Here is a 15,718-nt window from a genome sequence, read left to right on the forward strand (position 1 = left end):
AGTCAGGTGGTTTGTATATATAACTTTCATGTGTAATTTCCTTTTATTCATCGATATAGTCTTTTTAGGTATAATTAGGCCTTGAGTAGGAGTGGCAGTGAGAATTCAGTGTTTTTGATACAAAAGCGCTTTCCAGAACTGTGAACAGCAAATATATTCTTCCCTTTGTTCTCTAACGGCCTGCCTAGGGTGGGTCTTTTTGCCTAGTTTGAGAAGGGATTTGCTAAAACATAAACAGGTAGTTTGATTGGTTTTGCTGGATTCAACCCTATAGCAGCCAGAGAAAAAGGACACAGGTGAAGAGTAGGTACCAGCACTCTGTCTTTGGAGATGCCATTTCTCACCCTAGAGAATTTCTAAGTGGATTTAACACAGCACTGCCAGAAAATTCTTCTCATTTGCATACTTGCTTGTTGCCTGATGTCCGTTTATTAGATGATAAGCTTCATGAAAGCAGAAACCTTGCCTGTCTGTTTACTGCAGTCTCTGTGCACCTGGGTCAGTACTTGGGACATAACAGGCACTTAACATAATAATTCAGGGCAATGATTGTTAAAGTGCAGGCCCCAGATCAGCTGCTGGGGAGTTGGTAGTCATGCAAGTTGTAGGAATCCTACCTGACCTACTGAAACGCTGGAGGTGGTGCCCAGCTGTCTGTGTTTAACAAGTCCCCCAGGTGATTCTGGTCTACATTAAGTTTAGAAAGGGTTTGATAAGTCCTTAACTTTAGGAGAATTGGGAGCCTTATGTGGCTTTTTTGTATGTTCTTCTCAAGTGTAGATTTTCTTATTTAGGTTTTCACCTAAGGTCTCAGAGATTGAGTTAGAAAATGTGAGAATCAAAGTTTTTAGGAATAAGCCAGTGAACTAGTCTCTTGAAACCCTCATCTGTCAGTCTTTGAAGACTTAACTAAAATGGTCTACTTCTATCATGCCTGTGAAGAAGGAATCCCAAAGGTGAGAATTGTGTTTGATTGTGCATGGTTAATGTTGATCAACTGACTTTCTAATAAATATCCAGGTAGAAAATCTTAAAAATTTGAACGAGAAGATTTTTACACATAAAATTATCTAAGTAAATGGTCAGAAATGCTATTATTGCTATTCCATTTGTTTAAAATCTTGTGCTGTTATAACCTCTAAATGTCTAACTCTGGAATAAGTAAACAGAATTATGATATAGTCTTTCTTTGGATTATTATGTAGCTAATAAAATATTCTTAAAGATTTTAAGTGATGTGGAATGCTTAATATCTAAAGCTAAATTAACAAAGCAGTTTACAGAACATTATGCTTTATGCAATGTATATGTCAGGAAATAAACTGGTAAAGACAAGACAGAAAGGAAATATAATAGTAACACCTTTTGAGGATGGTGTAAGAGACCACTGATTTCCTTAACTTTTCTTTGAATGTTTTATTTGTTTATGAGGATATTTTAAAATGGAAACATTTATATTTTTATGCTACAAAATACTAAGAAGTTAAAAGGAAGAAACTTAACCACCCTTCTCCTGTGCTAACATCACTGTGTCCCTATGTTCATATTTTCTTCTAGTTTTAGTCCTTACGTGTGCATGTGTTTTCCAACTGTGCTGATCAATCACATTTTAACATTTTATAACTGGCCCTAAACAGAGAGACTTGTCAATTCCTAACGTTTGCTTTCTCAAACCGATGATTTAGGATTACAGATTTCTTGTGTAGTTAAAAACACTTTCAGAACATTTAGTGCCTTGAAATTTATTTGAAAAAAGAACACATTGCATAGAACACTGTCAATTCAAGAGGTGCTTCTAGGGGGCGTTTCAAGAATAGAAAACAGGGATCTGAATTGGTGAAGTCATCTTTTCCAAGCAAAGATAAGAAGATGAGGACAGTGCATGGGAAGGAAGTATGGAAGAGAGGATGGATGGGCAAAGGTCTAGAGAGGGTCCTGAAGCATGAATGTGGGATTGGGGCTCAGACCTAAGAACAATGAACACCCTCTACGTTCCAAGAACTAAGAAGATCATTGTCTCTGCTTTTAGGAAACTTATTCTATTGTTTATACTACTTCCTCTTCTGAGTGAAATGTAACTCAGAAGAAAAAAAAAAGAAACTGTTGCTGGAAGCCATGGTTCTGAGTAGTGGAATAAGCAGACTTGGACCATTGCAAATCAATGCCTACTGCAGCAATCACAGGGAGGTTTTCCTTAGGAGCATCTAGTGGCTGAGACCTTGGCCCTCTATCTTGCAAAGTATACATATATCTGGATATCATACAACACAATGGGCCTAATATTTTGCAGTTTTACTGTACTTTTACTATAAAAATACAGATTAAATCTTTGATCTATTTGGAATTTTCACTAGTAAAAAAGTATATAGTATAATATAATCTTATAAGAAAATCTTTTTTACTTTTCTCAGAACGGTGGTTATCCCAATATCATGAATTCGTTTGAAATGCCAAATTTATTATACCATGAGTTCCTTATGTATTTAGGCCTATTTCTGAACGCTCTACTCTGCTCTTTTAGACTCTTTATGCAGGCACTGGTACCAACCGTTCCATTTATGATATGTTTGTAATGTTTTATTATTTGGTGAGGCTAGTCCCCTCCCATGACTCTTTTTTTTTTTAATGGAAAACTTTGATTATGTATGATCTTAAGAGTCAACTTGTTCAACTTCAAAACTAATGAGAAAATCTTTACAACTTTACAACTTGTCTTTTAACCCAAGAATAAGGTGTATCTTTTTATTTATTCACCATTCTGTATATTTATCTTCAATGTTTCAAAGTTTTCTTTATCTATAAAGGGGACATCTCTTACAAATTTCACATCCACATGTTTTATCCTTTTGTATATACTGTGAGTTTTTTCTTATTTTCTAATTGCACATTGTTGTCATATAAGAAATATATATTAAATAAGAAATATATATTATAATAACCAGATACATTACTGGATTCTACTACCATTTTTATTAGTTTTCACCTGATGTTCTTGGGGTTTACAGGTATGAAATTGTATATTCTAAAATGGTGAGTGTTTAACTTTGTTCCAAGTTTTGTCTTTTATTTCTCTTAGCTAATTTGAGTACTTTCAAAACAGTGTTAAATATTGATGATAATGTGTTTCTTATAATATGGAAATGTTTCTAATAATGGTTATGAGAATTATAAATAATAGTGAACACATGTTTGGTACTAATTATCTTCCAAAAACCTCTTCTAAGTAGTTTGCATATATTTAGCATTCAGAATGGCTGGCATTTGACATGAGATATATGTATTTTATCAGGCAACGGAGTTTCTATATATTTATCATTTGCTAAAAATTTAAATTCTTCATCCATTCCAGGTTATAAAGATGAAATGCCATTTCAGCATCTGGATAGCTGATAATACAGGGTGCTTTTTTCTTTTGACTTGTTGATAGAGTGAGTTATATTAATATGTGTCTTAATATTGAATCATCCTTGGCATGGTTAGTGATGAGTCATTCTTTTAGGGTGATTCTGGCTTCTATTTGCTTATATCTTTAGAATATTTTTTGTTAATATTCATGAATTGGATTAGACTATAGTTTTGTGGGGATTTTTGCTATATTCAGCAGATTTCTGTATCACTATCATGCAGGCTTTTGAAAAAAAATTGGCAGTTTGTGTTCTCTCTATCTGTGTTGGAAAATTTTAAACAATTGAATTTGTTCCTTGATGGTTTTCTTAGAACTCACCTGAGACATTATCCGTACGGGTGCTTTTTGTGAGGAAGTTTTTGGATAACATAGGGTTTTTTCCTACTCCTTCTCATTTTTAGTGTCAATTTTAGTAATGTATATTTTCCTTTCCATTTTTCTTGGTTTTTATTTTTATTTGCATAGACTTTGAAAAGTATTCTCTTATAATTTGTATTTTATTTTTTTCTCTACCTCCTATTTGTGTTTATATATTTTTCTTTGCTCTTCACCTCCTTCCTCCCCCATGATTCTAAATGAGGTTGATTAGTGGTTTGTATTTCCCTCTCCCCTTCCCAAACCAATTCTACCCTTAGATTTAACCTTGAAGTTCTACCTATCTGAAAAATATTACTATACAGCTTTTATTAGAATGTTTTTATCCAAGTTTTTGCAAAATATTGACTTTGTTCTTGTTAAGGATCCAGGATCTTTAAAATAGCTTAGTTTGCTAGATGAAAAAAATAACAGAAGAGTGAGGTAAGTCATCAGCCTTGTTGGATTGCAGTGGAGTGTTTGGAAATGGTGCAAGCACTAGGCAGGGGAGAGAGGTGGGCCTTAAAGGGCCACCACTGTTCTTGTGACCAGAGGCTTTTTAGCTTTAGTGGAGCATCAATCCCTTGTAGTCAGTCAGACTTCCGACATCAAAGATCACATAGCACTTGTGATTCCATGTTGATCTTGAGCAATTTTCCCTTTTATTTCCCACTTTACCTTTCCACCTATTAAAATCAATAGTGTTTGGTGACCAGCTGGAGAGGAGGGGCAGGAACGAAGAGGAATGTTGGAGTTTTCACTTGTTTCTAGGCTGGGAGAGTCGATGGATGAAAGAACCGCTAACCAGTATAAGAAAAGAGGAGAAGGAATAGTTTTGGTTGGAAATGTAATGAGTTTCATTCTGTATATGTAGCGTTTGCAAAGCCTACCAGATACCAAGAGTGAAATGTCCAGTCTGTATTTTGACACTCGAAGACTTTCAAATACTTCCCTACCTCTCTGTCTGCAACCTCTGCCTTATATCAGGTTCTTATAATTTCATACATAATTATTGGAATAGCTGTGGTTTTCCTTGCTTGCAGTCTTGACTTTCTATGATCGAATCCAGATGAAGGTCTTTCAAACTCTTTATGGTGTCTGGCAGGGTTCTTTACAGTTTGCCCTCCCTACTTTTTTCTTTCAAGCTTAACTTCCTCAGCATTACTCCAGCCCTGACCCATAAACACACACCCCAGGATCAGTCAGGCTGAACTGTTTTATTCTCTGAACACTTTCTCTCATGGCTCAAATGATTTTCACACATTTGCTCTTGTAAGTTGCCCCTCTGCTTGAAATTCAACTTCCCTAACACTTGTACAGCTGAATTCCTCATTCCTTGCCAAACATCCTAAATGCTGTCTCCTCTGTGAAATGCTGCAGACATTCCCCTGATCACCCCATAATGGTCTGTTTTCTTATTCATCTAACTTATTAAAGAACAGACTTGATAGCAGAGATTCACTTCTATGCCTTCAGCACCTGTGTTGGTCTTGGTATGTACTGAGTGCCCTGGACTCTTGGCTAAATGAATGGGTTGACCTTTTAATCAGAATGATTATATAGTGAGAATTTCAAGTTGAATGATCAGTGGAGGTGAATTTTGAAACAAGCAGCTGAGATGTTTGGGGCCATGATAGATCTACCTATAAAACAGCCAGATCCACATATGTGCTGTGATAAAGGTGATACTTAAATTCTTCGGCCTATAACAGCCACTGGGAATCTATCTGCTTACTTGTCGCTGCACTCTTTGTGCTCCAATTCTTTCCTCTAAATTTGAACTCTTTGCAGTGTGTCTGCAACCACAATCCGACCTCTAACCCCTGGGGTATAAGAATCACTCTTAATCCCACTTCATTTGAATCTTTTCACTTCCTTACTGGCTCTGCAGTACCCTATAATATTTGTTCTCACTCTACTGCCTTTGTCTGAGGGAGGAGCTCCTGCCCCTCCGAAACCTGAAGAACCCACCTACTGGATGAGTAACTAGATTCCTGGTAAAGCAGGTCTGGTCTACTGTGAAGGGAAAAATGATATGATCAATACCTTAAATGATTGTGTTTTACCATAAACTTTCATTTTCCATTATAATTGGCCATAGATACACACAAAACAAAAATAGGGATAATGCTGTTAAGGTTTTGAGGAAATAATCAGTTTGAGATATTGCAAAGACAAATCTTCGTTTTCTGCTAGAGGGTGGTAGATGATGAATCATTTGCAGCTGGTGTGGTTCTAGAAGGTTCTGAGATAGTAGTGATTACCCAGGCAGCATCAGCCACTATTTGTCCTGTTGAGAACTCTTTGGAGAGAGTCCTGAGGATTAGGCTTGGAAACAAAATCAAGACCTCTTGCTTTGTGATGAGTCCCAAGAGGGACTTGGCTTCCCCAGTATTTAACAGCATATGAGTAATGTTAATGGCCATAACTACTAATGGCTCAACAAGGAAAACCAAAAGCCCCTGAGAAGAGGAGTTAAAGAAAAAGTCCCTCAATTTGTTTTGTTGGGTCTTATTTCACAGGTCTCACTTCACTTAGTTCTTTCCTCTTTTTCTTTGTGCTTTGATTTTTTGCCATTAACTGTAAGGGAAGATCATTTAGGGGGAGTAATACATTAACAATTACTGAGCATTTATCATATAAAGTCACCATATGGATTAACTCATTTACCTCACAATAACCCTCTAAAATAGGCAACATTATTCTCTACCTTTCATAGGCAAATAAACTGCAGCTCAGCTAGGCTTAGTGACTCGTGAAAGTGACATGGTCAGTAGGTGACAAAGCCCAGAATTGACTGAAGGAAGCCTAACTCTAGGACCTTCACTTGGTGCTATTCTAACACTACAACCTGAATCCATGTTTGAAGATGGTCTGCTGAGCTGCCCAGTCTGAGAGGAGAGATGAAGAGAAACAAGGTCTTTGTCTGGGCTTTGCTCAGGAAGAGAAACCATTGCAATAGGGAAGTGGCAGGTGATGGACCTCAGGCCTTTGGCTGTTTCGGGGAAGAGGGAAAACTAGGCTGGGTGTGGACAGGAGACAAAAACGGATTTGTATACCGCAGAACTGATTCTGAAGTGATCATCTCTCCAGTGCCATTATCAAAGAGCACAACAAGATAAACTGTGGGTGTAGATTGTAAAGGTGATGGGGGAATGATTAGAAACCTAGACCGGGAGAAAGCAAGGGGAGACAATGGGAAAGTTCTGAAAGGACAAGTTGATCAGCCAAGTGGTATAGAAATGAGAAAAGGCTGTGGCTTCCTGGAAACATCTTGACAAAATCAAAGGAGACAGAGAATTCCCGACAGATGAGGCAGGCGCGAGCCCCTGTGGTGAACTCAAAGCAACAGGGCTGGCTTCTCCCAGCAGACAGGAGGGAGCCACCAGGAAAGCAGAGTTTACTAAGAGATTTCCAGGTATTTTGTTATAAAAACTTTTCTTTGGCTTCTAAAGTCAATCTTGCAAAATCGTTTTGAAAATCTGAACTTTTTTCTGTACCAGAACTTTTCAATATTATTCACTTTAGGGGCTCTCATTTCCTCTGATGTCAAGATCCTGTGGTTTTACAACTAGAGATTAACACTAGGTACATGGGGACTTATCTAGGTCATGTTTCATGATTAATGTATTCTGCCCTCAGGACATTAATAGCTTCTTTTCACTTATAATCAGATTTTTTTTAAAACTGATAATGACCTTTTAACCTATTTTCATATAAAGTAAGACTTCTCCTCTGGGAATGGCAATTCCTTAATAGACTTGTGCATTAAAGCTCTTTATAGAGAAAAATGTTTTTTCTGGGAGTTTGGGGAGAGTTTGGTATACTAAGTTTCCTCACTTTTGGAAAAATGTGTAGTTTGGCCCATTTTCAAGTAATGAGAACTCAAAATAGAAACATACTTAAAAAAAAACCTTACTGGTTAAAAAAATTAGAAAGTTTGCTCAGATATAGAAAAATGTAAATGGAAATAAAAATAGGAACGCAAATGAGTCCCAGATTTAGTTAAGATGACAGCCCTCTTTAATGCCACCATCCTAAGGCACCCTTTGTACACTCTTTTCTGTTATATGGTTTTAATGGAAAGCAGCTGCCTTGGAAGGCATTGTTTACAATGGATCTCTGTCATAGCTCTGCATTGTAGCTATAAATAATGTCAACATGTTCTCCTATCCAGCAGCCTAGATGCTGATGCCACCCATCCATACCAGATGAGGTTATATTATTCTTCCCAAACATATTCATTATCATCTTAGGCTGTCCCCATCCCTGAGTGTAATGATGACCCTTTGTAACACCATTCATCACTGCCTGTGATTGTTTGCAGCTGAGGCTGTTGGCCTGCGGGTCCTCTCCCACCCAGCTGCTTTGTTGCCCAGCAATATCATGTTTGCTCTGCCTTCTTTTTGATCTTTCTTGAAAACATTTCCATCTTTTTCAATATGGACATGTGGCTGTAAAAGCAATGCAAAGCCAAGGTACATCTATGTTAGCATCTGACATACTCACGTAGTGGTCTCAGCAGTTTAGCCTGGTAAGGGATGAGCCACTGATGGAAAGTCTAGGAAGGATCTTGAAAAATGGATAGAAGGTCAGGGGGAAACTGTGAGGTGGGGTTTTAAATATATTTTCTGGGAAAAGCTGGAGTGAATGGAGGCCAGTGAGTCAGTGACATTTTCTTGTGTCCACTCCCCCTAGCAGATTGGTAAGAGTCAGGGAGCCCTGAAGTCTCGGTGCGTATGTATTTTTCTGGGTAGGGGGTGACTTCATTTTGTTGGATTCTTGGTTATGAACCACAGATACAAAAGGCAATGAATAAATACATAGCAATACTAAGAAATAGGAAGAGGAGCCATCAGTGAAACAGAATTTGAAGACTACTTGAAAGACAGAGGCAGGTGGGATTAAATGATGGGGAAATAGCTCAAAACAGGCAGAGGAGAAGACGGCTACTGCCTGTGGAGACAAATTTAGAGATTCTCTAAAAAAATCAGTTTTAGGTATCAGGTGCAGAAAGGGGTCCCAAGAGAATCATCAGAGGACTAGTTTATGGATCAACAAGCGGACTAGCCTCCAGTGGGAGGAGTAGGAGGTTCTCTCACCGAGAAGATTAGCTACTTGTAGATCATAATTTTACCCCAATAAGTGGAGAAATCTGTGGGAAAAATAAAGTCAACAAATAAGCTAGCAGTGAATCAAGCACAAAGACAAACCAGCAACTCAGATCTCCAAATGTTTGAAGAAAAAACACCACCAACTCAACAGAACACCTAAGATCTGAGGTTACTGTGGAGTTTAAAAGAAGTATATTTATTGCCTTCCAGGAGGTGAGATGACATCATACTTACAAAACAAGATTAATCCGTTTCATGATACAGTAAAATCCTTAGAGCCCTTGGGACTAGGAAATAAGATTACCCAAATTGAAAACCAAAAGTTCTGTTAACCTGAATAGCAAAAGGAACACAATTTATGTACCAAAATATTGACCTAAGATACTGAGCAGAAGATTATCCCGGAACCACCACAAAAAGGCATGGAAGCAAAAAAGCGTGGAAGAAAGCTGAAACCAAAAGACCTGGAAATCCCCAAATCTATCTAATGGTAGCTCCCAAAGGAGGAAATGGAAGAGAGGATATAATTAAAGTACTAGAAGGTAATTCCCCACAACTTAGAGGTTAAATGGTACCTAAATTTGAATGGGCACGCTGAGGCCTGTCAGAAGGAAAATGATGACATATCTTCCTTAACTTACCAGGGAGAACTTTCAGAGCACCAATCATAAACAGATGCTTCCAAAGAAAGAAACAAACCCACAAAGATACATATAAGGAAAAAGAATTGGACTGACATCATATTTCTCAATGGCAACATTAGATACAAGAAGACAAAAGATTTGAATCCTGATTTATATGTTTGGTCAAATTCTCATTCATCTGTAAGAGCAAACTTAAATTTTTTCAGATTTAAAAAAGATAAATTCCACTTCCTACAAACCCCAGTTAGAGAATAACCAGCATGTATTCTAGCAAATGAACAATATATGTAACAAAAAACCATATAATTACAAGAAATCAGGGTGAGGAAGAATCCAAGAATATAATATTGCTATTATGTCTGAATAATTGTTCATTTCTAGACAAAAATTTATATACCTTAATGTGGAATTAGAAGAGAATAAAGTATGAACTAACATGTATTCCTTGCTCAATGAGATAATGTGATATTAACTATATGTGGTAGGAAAATAAATATAGATATTCATATGCAAATAGGATGTTTGAATTCCAGACCACAAAGGACAAAAAAAAAATCTACATTTGTTCACTCTAAGTAAATACCAGAGAGGAAAAGAAATAAGAAAATACAGTACATAGAAAAATAAGGTGGCTAATATAAATCCAAATATACTGATAATCCTAATAAATGGGAAGAGATTAAATTCCCCAATTCTGGGTAGAAATTCTGAGATTGGGTTAAAAAAAGTAAGCTCCAAGCTATTTCAGGAAACTTAAAAAACAAAATAAAGCCATAAGTTTGGAAATCAAATCATAAAAAGAGATACCCTAGCATTTGCCTTTCAACAGAGCACAAGTAAAGCAAAACACCAAGCAAAAATGGCATTCAAGGTAGGAAGCACTAAAAACATTTTAATTAGATAAATCAGTTAAAAAACATGAAGGACAAACCTTCATAAACCTAGTAACATAGACTTATGATGCATTAAAGCAAAACATTAAAATCTCATAAGGAGAAGTGAACAAATTCACAATCAAGGTGGAAGACTTAAAAACAAATCCAAAACCTCATTCAGAAATTGATCAAGTAGGTTAAAATGAATTAGAATATAGAGTGATATAATCCACAGATTTGACCAAATGATTATATATATAAATTTATAGAGTACAGAGTATAGTCTTCTCAGATATACATATTCATAGAACTGGGATTAAAAGAATCAAAACTAAAATGAGAAGTAATCATTTAATTGGAGTGAAAGAATTCTGATAAAAATTACACTTTTAAGTACATTTATTGGACACCTAGGATCTCAATGTAAAAGTACTTTTAAAAAGAAGAAATGTATAAAGATAAAATTAAAGATTAGTGAAAAAAAAGCAAATCAATTAAAGTATAAGATGTTTTTCACCTTTAAGTAGAATCTAGAAGATTTCTGGAGAAATCTAGTTAGAAATAAAAGAACCAGAACCTTTTCAAAAATTAAAAATGTGATAGAATTAAAGATTTTAGGAAATTTTAAGTAAAAGATGTCTAACATTTTGTTAATAAACTTGAGAATCTAGAAGAAATGGGTGAATTTCTAAAAAATCAAAAATACTAACCTTGGCTCAAAAAGCAATTTATCTGAATAGGGCTGCTACATAACAGAATTGAATTGAGTAAATTTAAAAGCTCTTCTTGGCTTTATTCAGCCATTCTCGAATTAGGCAGTGTCCCATCTATCAGGTAGGAGGATGATCCAAAGAATTTTACAAGATGAAATCCTTTTATAAGCAGAAGGGAGCTGGACAAGGAAGTTTAACTAGCAAAATGCAAATTGGCTGTGGGAAGGTCACCTTCCTTTAGGGGAGGCAGGGGTCTATCAGGCAGATGACCTCACTAGTGCTGACCAGGTGATTCCAGATTAACTGGCTTAAGATTCCATTCTTGGGAGATGCTGAAACTGCAATTAAGTGTTAAGTCTTGGTGATGTGGGCAGGCATAACTGTCTTGCTTTTAACAGAGCAATAAGCATGAAAGTGAAAATACAGTTTAAAACAAAAAACTCTCCAAAAGATGAACTCTGTGTCTATGGGTCAAAATATATATAGGAAGACTAATAAGTAATTACAAGCATAATGAGTGTCATGAATGTGGAAGAAAGAATGCCTTCTTTTTATGTGGCTTTGCTAGAAATCCTTGAGAAAAAGCCAAGGGAGCCTATTTTTTTCAGCCCTTTCCAGGAAACTCTTGAAGTTTTTAAAGAATTTTGACAATCAAGCTGCCACCTGTTTACTCCAAAACACTTGATTTTCCAAAGGAAGCAGCTCAGTCATAAAACAAGCAGGAGAGAGAAGACCTTTCCTTTCTTAAGTAATATTTGATCCCTGAAGGGAAAAAGCAAAGATTAAAGTAGTGGTAATGATATGAGAAAGATACCCTGTTATCTTGATTTACACAGAAAGTGGAGAGGAAGCATTTCTAATTTATGGTTCCATATATATCACAGAATGGAGAACATATGATAACATTTAATGAGTGCATTAATTTTTTACAGCGCTCAGTTGATTAGAACCATGCTGGAATACTAAGGAATGCTGGTGGTATAAAACGGTCCTCTAAGCATCAGTGACAAAGTGTCAGGTGGAAGTTACATTAAGTTTGGCACACATCATTAAACAGTGTCTGCTATGAGCAGATGTTCAATTTTTCACACTGAAGAGGTGGTGCAGGAGATTCTATTGTAATGTAACATAATGTTATGGCATAATTTGCTGTGAAAGTAAAATAAGCCATCTATCTTGGATGAGGTAGTTGGTGTTTGTTTGTGAAGTGTGTTAATAATTTCAGTGTTTATGTCTGCAGTGGAAACTAAAGACTCTGAAGGTCCTAAATACCCCTTGTCTACAACTGCTTTTATCCATATTGTAGTGACACAGTACTATAGGTGCCATGCTCAGGTAGCATCTTTAAATATCTGATAATGTTTTTAGTGGTGTCCTTTAAGACTCATATTTCCTCAATTTTGCCATTGTATCCTTTAATACTGCCTCACTCTGCCCACTTCCTATGTCCTAGAAGGGAAGAGAAAGTTGCTAAAATATGAGAGTAGTAAATTCCTTAAAGCCTCAACTTCCTAAAAGATATCTTCTTGACACACTTTTCTACCTAAAGGCTGGGTTCTCTAGTCAGCTGTTTTGAATGGTGATGTTCATTGTCATACCTATTCCTCATTTTTTTTGTGTCAGTATCTCAGAAAATAAAAAAATAGCGGAGCCAAGGGTGGATATGTAAATTTGACTCTCCCAACTTCTCAAAATAATAAAGAGCAATAAAAACACAACCGCACAAACTTTTCCATCATCATAACTATAAGTCAGACTGGTCCAAACCTTGAATTACCAGCAAGTAGAAGAATAAATATGAAATCCCAGCATGCTATCTCTTGTGTTCCCCACTGCAAGCCTTTGGGAGACTGGGTAGTTCCCAAACTGGGTAGTTCAGCAAAAACTACACAGAAGGAGTAAAATGGGGAGATAGCAGTAGGGGGAAAATAAATCCAATAGAAACCACCAACAGAAAGAAAAAGGCTGAGAAAATACAGAAAAAGTATAGTGGTGGCAAGCCAGAGCTCTGACTGCAGGGGAGGGACTTAAAAGTATGTGTGAGACATGAATAAAGAGTAGCTGAGTGGTAACACTATAGGCAAAGAAGAAGGTTAAGGTAATGGAGAGCCATCCTTGGAAAGTGTCTGGTGGAGGGAAAAGGAAACAAGATGGGGATGTTTGGACAGAAGAGAATCAAAATATGAGAGGACACACCACACCCCTCCCTCATTTACCTCTCCCCCCAACCCCCAAAATACAACACTTGGTTAAAAAGAAAAATTACTCCTTGTTACACTGTGGTAAGAAATTATTTATTCTTTCTCACAAGCACCTCAAACTGCTGGCTCTGTCTACAGAAATGCAGAAGCATGTTTCCGTCTTGTTTTTAAGGTTATTACAAAAATACAGAATGAGAATAATCCAAATGTTTAGCTGATTAAAGACTCATCCTCTAAAGAAGGTGTGGCACATATATACAATGGAATATTACTCAGCCATAAAAAGAAACGAAATTGAGTTATTTATAGTAAGGTGGATGGACCTAGAGTCTGTCATACAGAGTGAAGTAAGTCAGAAAGAGGAAAACAAATACCGTATGCTAACACATATATATGGAATCTGAAAAAAAAAAAGGTTCTGATGAAACTAGGGGCAGGACAGGAATAAAGATGCAGACGTAGAGAATGGACTTAAGGACATGGGGAGGGGGAAGGGTAAGCTGGGACGAAGTGAGAGAGTGGCATGGACACATATACGTTACCAAATGTCAAATAGATAGCTAGTGGGAAGCAGCCGCATAGCACAGGGAGATCAGCTTGGTGCTTTGTGACCACCTAGAGGGGTGGGAGGGAAGGAGGGAGATGCAAAAGGGAGGGGATATGGGGATATATGTATATGTATATCTGATTCACTTTGTTATGCAGCAGAAACTAACACAACATTGTTAAGCAATTATACTCCAATAAAAATGTTTAAAAAAATTAGGTTATCAAATAATAATAAAAAAGTTTTCGTGATATTAAAAAAGAAAACTCATCCTCATCAAAACCAATGGCAAAAAAGAAAGAAAATGGAATGCAACACTTCAAACTGAATTCAGTATCCTCAAACAAGCTTTTGTGGTTTTGGAGGATGCTTTGAACTATAAGTCCAAAATCTGAGAACAAAAGGCTCATAAACTCAAATGAAACAACTTTACTGAACTGAGGGAAGAAATAAAATAAAAAGCTAAAATCATATTAGAAATGTAGACTAATTTATAAGTTAGCAAAAGAAGAGTAGATTAAAAAAGATAAAAAAGGACGTTGGAAAAATGTAGAAAAGCAACGAAGAAAATGTGACAAAGGATGTAAAAAGACTCAGGGATGGCAATTGATTTGGAAGACAACCACAGAAGGAATAACATTTAAATAGTCGAGTCCCAAGGAACAAAAACAAAAAGTGGAACAGAACTAGTAGTTACCACCATTAAAAACAAACAAACAAACAAACAAAAACCTTTTTGGATGTAAAGGACTTGTGTCTACATTTTGAAAGGGCTCACTGACACTACTGTAAACTAACCCTTAATAACCAACTCAAAGTCATGCTCTCATAAAGCTACTAAACAAAGATAAAGATTCCTTAGCACCATCAGGGGAAAAGATAGAGTAACTTACAAGAGAAGATAACTAGACTGGTATGAGACTTCTCAAATACAACAGAAAAAGCAAGTCAACAATAGAACATCATTTTCAAAAAAAGTGTGAGCCAGCGATTTTTCCCTCCAGCCAAGCTGTCCTTCAAGTGTCAAGGCTATAGAAAAACAACTTTAAACCCAGAAGAGCTCAGGGAATTATGTATCCTTGAGGCTTTTTTGAAGAATCTGCTAGAAAATGAACTCCATTTAACCAGGAGATAACGAGGGAAACTTTAGCAAAAGAAGGATGGATGTCATTTAATAACTTAGATCTAAAACTAAAACAAAGGTGAATAAGAAGGGTGAAGAAGGACTTCCCTGATGGTCCAGTGATTAAGCCTCCATGCTTCCAATGTAGGGGGTGCGCCGTGGGTTTGATCCCTGGTTGGGGAAATAAGATCCCATATGCAGTGCCGTGCAGCCAAAAAAAAAAAATAGTGAATAATGAAATGTTATATGACATATGCTAATGTTATGTGTTCTGTGTTCTGATAAAGTAGACATAATGTGATTAGAAAGGTGAAAACAGAGTAAATTCACTAATTATTGTATAGGTGTTAGATGGGGGCTAAGAATACCATTAGAAACTCATAAATGATTGTAATGATTTAAGAAAACAAGGGAATAATGGCATTTAAAACAGTATAAACAAAAATACAAACCTTAAAAGCCAAAAAAAAGTAAAAACATATAGAGAAAAAAATTATACAGTTGAGATCAAATGTGGCAGTCTTAACAATAAATGTAAATGGGTTCAACTCACTTATTAAAAGAAAAAGCTGTTCAACTGGCTCTCAAAGGAAGGCCTACCTATATGCTATAAATGTAAGAGACACACCTAAAATGAAATAATTTGAAAAGGCTAACAAGAAAGAAATAGGCAAAGTGTATCAGGCAAATGGAAAAAATAAGAAAGCAGGTTAGCAAAATAATATCATACAAAGTATAATT

The sequence above is a fragment of the Delphinus delphis genome, chromosome 3 (assembly GCF_949987515.2).
Source record: "Delphinus delphis chromosome 3, mDelDel1.2, whole genome shotgun sequence".
Classification (NCBI taxonomy): domain Eukaryota; kingdom Metazoa; phylum Chordata; class Mammalia; order Artiodactyla; family Delphinidae; genus Delphinus; species Delphinus delphis.